The sequence below is a fragment of the Grammomys surdaster genome, unplaced genomic scaffold (genome assembly GCF_004785775.1).
Source record: "Grammomys surdaster isolate TR1022 unplaced genomic scaffold, NIH_TR_1.0 125896, whole genome shotgun sequence".
In the NCBI taxonomy this organism is placed as follows: Eukaryota; Metazoa; Chordata; class Mammalia; order Rodentia; family Muridae; genus Grammomys; species Grammomys surdaster.
In genome coordinates this window covers 2,343,211-2,349,999 of record NW_021620720.1, presented here as the reverse complement: position 1 = coordinate 2,349,999, position 6,789 = coordinate 2,343,211, and the positions used below count along the sequence as shown (strand labels likewise).

At 45.0% G+C, this 6,789-nt stretch overlaps 1 non-coding gene across 1 annotated transcript; it reads left to right on the top strand.

Annotated features, from left to right (window-relative positions):
• Window positions 1-6,136: 6,136 nt before the first annotated feature.
• On the top strand, window positions 6,137-6,252 carry LOC114608425. The gene has a single exon (XR_003709358.1). It is a non-coding gene; the product is annotated as a U5 spliceosomal RNA (small nuclear RNA).
• The last annotated feature ends 537 nt before the right edge of the window (window positions 6,253-6,789 follow it).

Sequence of the window (6,789 nt, the reverse complement as noted above, 5' to 3'; positions counted from 1 at the left end):
CAGGCTGGCCTCGAACTCAGAAATCCGCCTGCCTCTGCCTCCCAAGTGCTGGAATTAAAGGTGTGCGCCACCACCGCCCGGCTCAAAAATAAATGTTAAGAACAGAATCGCTTTACCTCTTCCTCCTCAAGACCTCATTAGGAGGGAAAAAAAGCATTTGGCCTACTGATGATGTAGAAATCTAAGGCCAGTGCTGAATTGTTAAACCAAAAAGACCCATTTAAAAACTCCACACATGCTGAGAGGTGGTGGCGCACGCCTTTAGTCCCAGCACACCGGAAGTAGAGGCAGGCAGATCTCTGAGTTCAAGACCAGACTGGTCTACAGATCGAGTTCCAGAACACCCAGAGCCACGCAGAGAAACCCTGTCTCAAAAAAGCAAAAACAAAACAAAAACTTTACAAAAAAATTTAATTATAAAAAAAAATTTAATTAGATAAATAAATATACACTCTCTGAGAAACCCCTTCCTTGGGCATCTAAATGGGGCTTGGCCCTGTGCTCATCAGACTTTGGGAGGGAAGGCAGGCAGAACTGTATCCCCAGACGCTATAAAGCCTCCCAGGCCAAGCAATGAGCTGGGAACCACCCCTAGGAGTCCAAGTGATAATGGTTGTTGCAAGGCCTGGACTGATCTGGAATCACCAAATTGTCTGAGAGCCTATGGCCTCCAATAAAACCTCTCAAGCACCCCAAGTCCTGGGTACTCTAGGGCCCCAGTAGAGCACCTGGAACCCTAAGGTAACTGCTGCACATCTGAAGCATACTGCATGGCCGTCATCCTGAGAAACCCTTCTGACCATCTCTCCCACCAGGTAAGTATAATAAATGTAATTTTAAAGAATATTAATGAGCCGGGTGGTGGTGGCGCACGCCTTTAATCCCAGCACTTGAGAGGAAGAGGCAGGTGGATTTCTGAGTTCGAGGCCAGCCTGGTCTACAGAGTGAGTTCCAGGACAGCCAGGGCTACACAGAGAAACCCTGTCTCAAAAAGCAGGAAAAAAAAAAAAGAATATTAATGAGATGGAGAGAGATAGCTCGGCAGTTAAGAGCACTGACTGCCCTTCCAGAGGTCCTGAGTTCAATTCCCAGCAACCACATGGTGGCTCACAAACATCCGTAATGGGATCTGATGCCCTCTTCTGGTGTGTCTGAGCTTGCTGACAGGAGCCTGATATGGCTGTCTCCAGAGAGGCTGACAAACACAGAGGTGGATGCTCGCAGCCAACCGTTAGACTGAGTGCAGGGTGAGCCCCCATGCCCAGCTTTTACTGCGTTCTTTAATGAATGTTGTATGTCCTTAGGACTATTTATAGAGATTGTAAATTGTGTGGAGTGTGCATGGGTGTATGATACATGCAAACACCCACGTGAACACACAAAGGCCAGAGAAGGACAGAAGGTGTGTTCTACTCTATTACACTTCACCTTTTCCCCTTGAGACAGGGTCTCTACTGAGCCTGAGACTCAGCAGGCAGCCAGCAGACCCCCATAGTGCTGGGATAATTCCCATACCCACACCCCACATTTTACATAGGTGCTGAGATTTGAACTCAGATCTCCATGCACACACAGAGCGCACTCTTGCCCTCCACACCGCTTCCCTAACTCCTATAAATGGTATTGTTTTTCTCTCTTCAACTTGGGGCTACCAGTAGGACACAGGATCTACCACTCACCTTTCATGCAGAAGACCCTGGGTCAATCTAACACCATATAATGATAATAACAGCCAATTATCCAACTTCAAGAGTAAAGAAGGAGCCGGGCGGTGGTGGCACACGCCTTTAATCCTAGCACTTGGGAGGCAGAGGCAGGCGGATTTCTGAGTTCGAGGCCAGCCTGGTCTACAGAGTGAGTTCCAGGACAGCCAGGGCTACACAGAGAAACCCTGTCTCGAAAAGCCAAAAAAAAAAAAAAGAGTAAAGAAGGAAAAAACTCAATTAACAGAAGAAAGCCAATGAAAACATAAGGAATTAAATAAAAACAAGATCAGAAAACCGAGTACGGACGTGGCATGGCGTAAGAGAGTACAGAAGCGGGGCTGGAGAGAGACGGTCCAGCATCAAGGATGTTTGCTGCTCTTCCAAAAGACCTGAATTTGCTTCTCAGCATCCACATCAGGCCGCTCACAACTGCTTGAAATCCCAGCTACAGGGATTTAATGAGGTCTTTGTGGGCTTGGGAACACCCAGCAGACATTCAACACACATGCATATAAGTAAAAGATAAAAGTTGGGGGCTGGAGAGATGGTTCAGTGGTTAAGATGGTTAAGTGGTCATGAGTTCAAATCCCAGCACCCACATAGTGGCTCACAACCATCTGTAATGGGATCTGATGCCCTCTTCTGGTGTGTCTGAAGACAGCAACAGTGTACACATTAAATGAATAAATAAATATTTTTTAAAAAGATAAAAGTTGTGGTGGTTTGAATAGGTTTAGCCCCATAAATTTATGTGTTTAAATGCTTGGCCCATCGGGAGTGACAATATTAGGGGATGTGGCCTTGTTGGAGGAAGTGTGTCACTGTGTAGGCGGGCTTTGAGGTCTCCTAGTCCTTAGGCTCACACAGAGTGCACTTTTGTGCCCTAGTACAGAAGAGAGCTTCCTCCTGGCTGCCTTCAGAAAAGACCCTTCTTCTGATTACCTGCAGAAGACAGTCTCCTCTCTGCTGCCTTCAGACCAAAATGTAGAATTCCTGGCTCCTCCAGCACCATGTCTGCCTGCATGCCATAATAATGACAATGGACTGAACCTCTGAAACTGTAAGCCAGCCCCAATTGCATATTTGCTTTTATAAAAATTGCCTTGGCGATGGTGTTTCTTCACAGCAATGAAACCCAAACAAAGAAATAAGTGTTAAAAGAAACAAAACAACACTCTGGAGGCAGAGTCAGGCAGATCTCTGTGAGTTAGAGGCCAGCTTGCTCTACATAGTGAGTTCTAGGACAGCCAGGCTGTATCTCAAAAAACAAAACAACAAAAACAAACAAACAAACAAACAAACAAACAAAAACAGATAAAAGCCCCAAACCAAGATGGCTCAACAGGTAAAAGGACTTGAAGTGAAAGCCAGATGACCTGGGTTCCGCTCCCAGAACCCATGGGGGAAGGAGAAGGCCAGTGCCTGATCTGTACATACATGCTAAGGCACATGCATGCCCAATACGCAAATACACACATAATATACACACACAGCAATAATTAGAGGGAAATATCTTAAAGAATCTAAAAGGGCTGTTTCTTTGAAAAGGTTACTATCACTAACCACTTCAGAAATAACTCGCAATAATTCCTACCGGAAACCTTGAGCAGCTTGGAGCAGAATGAAAATATAGGGACATTAGAGACTCACTAGGAAGGGCTGCTCCTCAGCTCAGCACAAAGCGCTTGCTTAGCGGTCATGAGGTGGCGGTTCCATCCTGGTGCTGAATAAAGTTACTAAGAACATCACGAAGGCAGCAACGAAGCAGGGCGGCGTGCTCCGTTAGACCTCACGCATTTGCGCAGGCGCTCTGCCTGCAGAGCCTGGCTGCTCTGCGGTAAATCTGGTCCTTAACTGTGATCATTAAAACAGTCACTCAAGTGGAGAAAACTACAAGAAGGAAAGGTAGATAAAATACACAAGGCAGGAAAAAAAATACAGGGAAAGTTCAAGGGACATGAAAGGGAAAGAAGCGACTCCCTCCAGGATCTGGTTGACATTTCCTGCTGGCTGACGGTCAAGAACTAACAAAACCAGGGAAGACTGCTTGCTAAGACAACAGTTCTGATCCCTAGAGATCCCTCAACATGTGTCAAACAGGAAATGGGCCATGACTGCTTAACACCAGAGACTATGCAGACTCTGACTTTATCAGTACTTTCTCATCTCCAAACCACCTCATAAACCACCTTAAAGTTTAGGTTTACACAGGAAAGGTCCTTTTAAAACTATATTTATTTAGGCCGGGCAGTGGTGGCGCACGCCTTTAATCCCAGCACTTGGGAGGCAGAGGCAGGTGGATTTCTGAGTTCGAGGCCAGCCTGGTCTACCGAGTGAGTTCCAGGACAGCCAGGGATACACAGAGAAACCCTGTCTTGAAAAACCACCAGCACCACTCAGTTCATCAGGTTTGGTGGTGTGTCTTTATCAGGGGAGCAATTTCCCAGCCTCCTCTCACGTTTTTTGGAGACAGGATCTCATGTACCCCAGGCTGGACTCCAACTCCCTATGTAGCTCAGAATGCCCTCGAACTTTTGACTTTTCTGCCTCCTGTACTTCCCAAGTGCTAGGATTATAAGCATCTTCCACCAAGTTTTTCGTACACATTTCAGTATGTGCTGATTACCCAATGGCTGGGCAGAATAGAGAATAGGGCAGGAGCTTCTGCCACAGAGGAGAGGGGATGTGGGAAAGGGAGAGGGAGGGAGGGAGGGAGGGAGGGAGGGAGGGAGAAGGAGAGAGAGAGAGGAGAGAAGAGAGCAAGCACGCAGAGAGTACTAAAACAGTTAAACTGCAAGTATTAATTGCGACCATGCCTGGGAGGTAGCCTGATAAGCACAGGGGTTAATAAAAATCAATATTGCCCAGTTATTGAGGTGCAGCTTGAAACATCTTGGTTTCTCTGTGTGGTTACTGGGGACTAGCAAGGATAAAGAAATACAACTGCCAGATTAATTCACTACATACATGTATATTTAAAATATTTAATTTTACAAAGTGCAGTTTTGTACAGTATACAGTTTTATGAAGTGCTGGCAATCAAAACTCGGGGCTTTGTGCATGTTAAGACACTGTGCCAGCTGAGCTATGTTCCCAGACCAGAGAACAGAATTCTTTCGGATACATGAGTAAGCTAACATATTAAAAATTATTGTTAGTCACCGTGGTAGCATATGTCATTGATTCTAGCACTTGGGAGGCAAAGGCAATGGATCTCTATGAATTCCAGGCTAGCCAGATCCATGAGAGTTCCAGGATCGACAGTCAGGGATACACAAAGAGGGCAATATCTCAATTTTTTAAAATTAAATTAAAAACAATACAAATAAATAATATTTATTATTATTTCAAATTATATGTATGTGTTTATAATTGTAGGTGGCCAGTGAGGCTGGAGGCAGCCAGCCCCTCTAGGGCTGGAGTTATAGGCAGTTGTTAGTCGTCCACCATGACACAGCTCATAATAGCATGTAACTTCAGTTCCGAGGCTTCTTTCTTTCTTTTTTCTTTTCTTTTTCTTTTTTTTAGTTCCGAGGCTTCTGAAGCCCTTTTTCTGGCTTCCCAAAGCACTTGCATACATGTGGTACGTATGCCCACGCAAAGACACACGCAGACGCATAACTTAAATAAGTGCAATTAAAAGTAAGTTTCATACTGTTCACAAAAACCACAAGATATCAAGACAAAATGTCTTTTTAAAAAATTATTTTATAAGTAGGGCCTGGTGGCACACGCCTTTAATCCCAGCACACAGGCAGGTAGATCTCTGAGTTTGAGGCCAGCCTGTTCTACAGAGAGAGTTCCAAAAGCCGGGGCCACACAGACAAACCCTGTCTTGAAAAACCACAGCACCACCAGAGTGCTTGCTGTTTGCTCTTCCTGAAGACCTGAGTTCAGTTCCCAGCACTTATGTGTGTCAGCTCACAATTGCGTGCTCCAGGGCGTCTGACTCCGCAGTGCGCGCGCGCGCGTACCCTGTGCTCCTGTGCCAATCCCACCCTCAGAACAGGGAGTCTGTCAGTTATGTTATTTCTTCGTCCTTTACAAGTCGTCGCCGGCTAATCCACTGGAAACCTCCTTTATTTAAAAGAAATCGTATTCAAATTCCAGCGTACGGAGGTACAATCCCCGCCACTCGGGTGAGCGGGAGGTGCAAACTTCCGCCCCGCCCCCTGTAGGAAGCCCCCGGGAACATGGCCAATCGCTAGGGCGATTACTTGGCTCATTTACATACCCATCACACAACGCAGTTAACGCAAATATTTTCGTGAAAGATCTCCATTCCTCGAAGTTTTCAAACTAAAAACAAAGTATTATTTCAAAAGGACATGAAGAAATTTCTGTAGGTGACGGCAGCTTAAATGTGTAAGTCACCATTAGTATACTATGAGGTTATGTTACTTTAGATGTGTATTAACAGGGTTGATAACATACTCTGGTTTCTCTTCAGATCGTATAAATCTTTCGCCTTTTACTAAAGATTTCCGTGGAGAGGAACAACTCTGAGTCTTAAACCAATTTTTTGAGGCCTTGTTTCAACAAGGCTCCACTTGTTGTGTTTAAAAACAGAAACGTTTTTAAGAGGTCTTTGTAGTGTACTTTAAGTGACTATGTTTAAGCTATTGTTTCAGCCTGTGGGTGTCACTAGAGTGCTGTAATATTCTTAATAGCCTGTGTTGGTTTTGTTGCTAAGGTCGTTGTGTGTAGGTAGTATGTACTCTGCGAGGTTTTCCGTTCTGCTCTTAAAGCTTTCACTTCTGAGTTGTACAAAGTTTAGTAAAACTCATGTACTTTTTATTTGCACTAAACCTTGTTTGGCCAATTCTTGGGCTTTCTGGTACCTGGCCAACTATTAGAAGCAGAAAAGTCAATATTTCCTGACCGATACAGATCTCCTGGATCCCGCATGCTTTTAAAGACGTTTCGGCCTGGGGATGAAAACAAAACCTCTCTGCCTAAGAATTAAATTGGCAGTTAGTGGTGGTGATGGATCTCTGAGTTTGGGGCCAGCCTGGTCTACAGAGAGTTCCAGGACAACCAGAGATACTCTGGTCAAAAATAATAAAAAAGTAAAAAGCTAAAC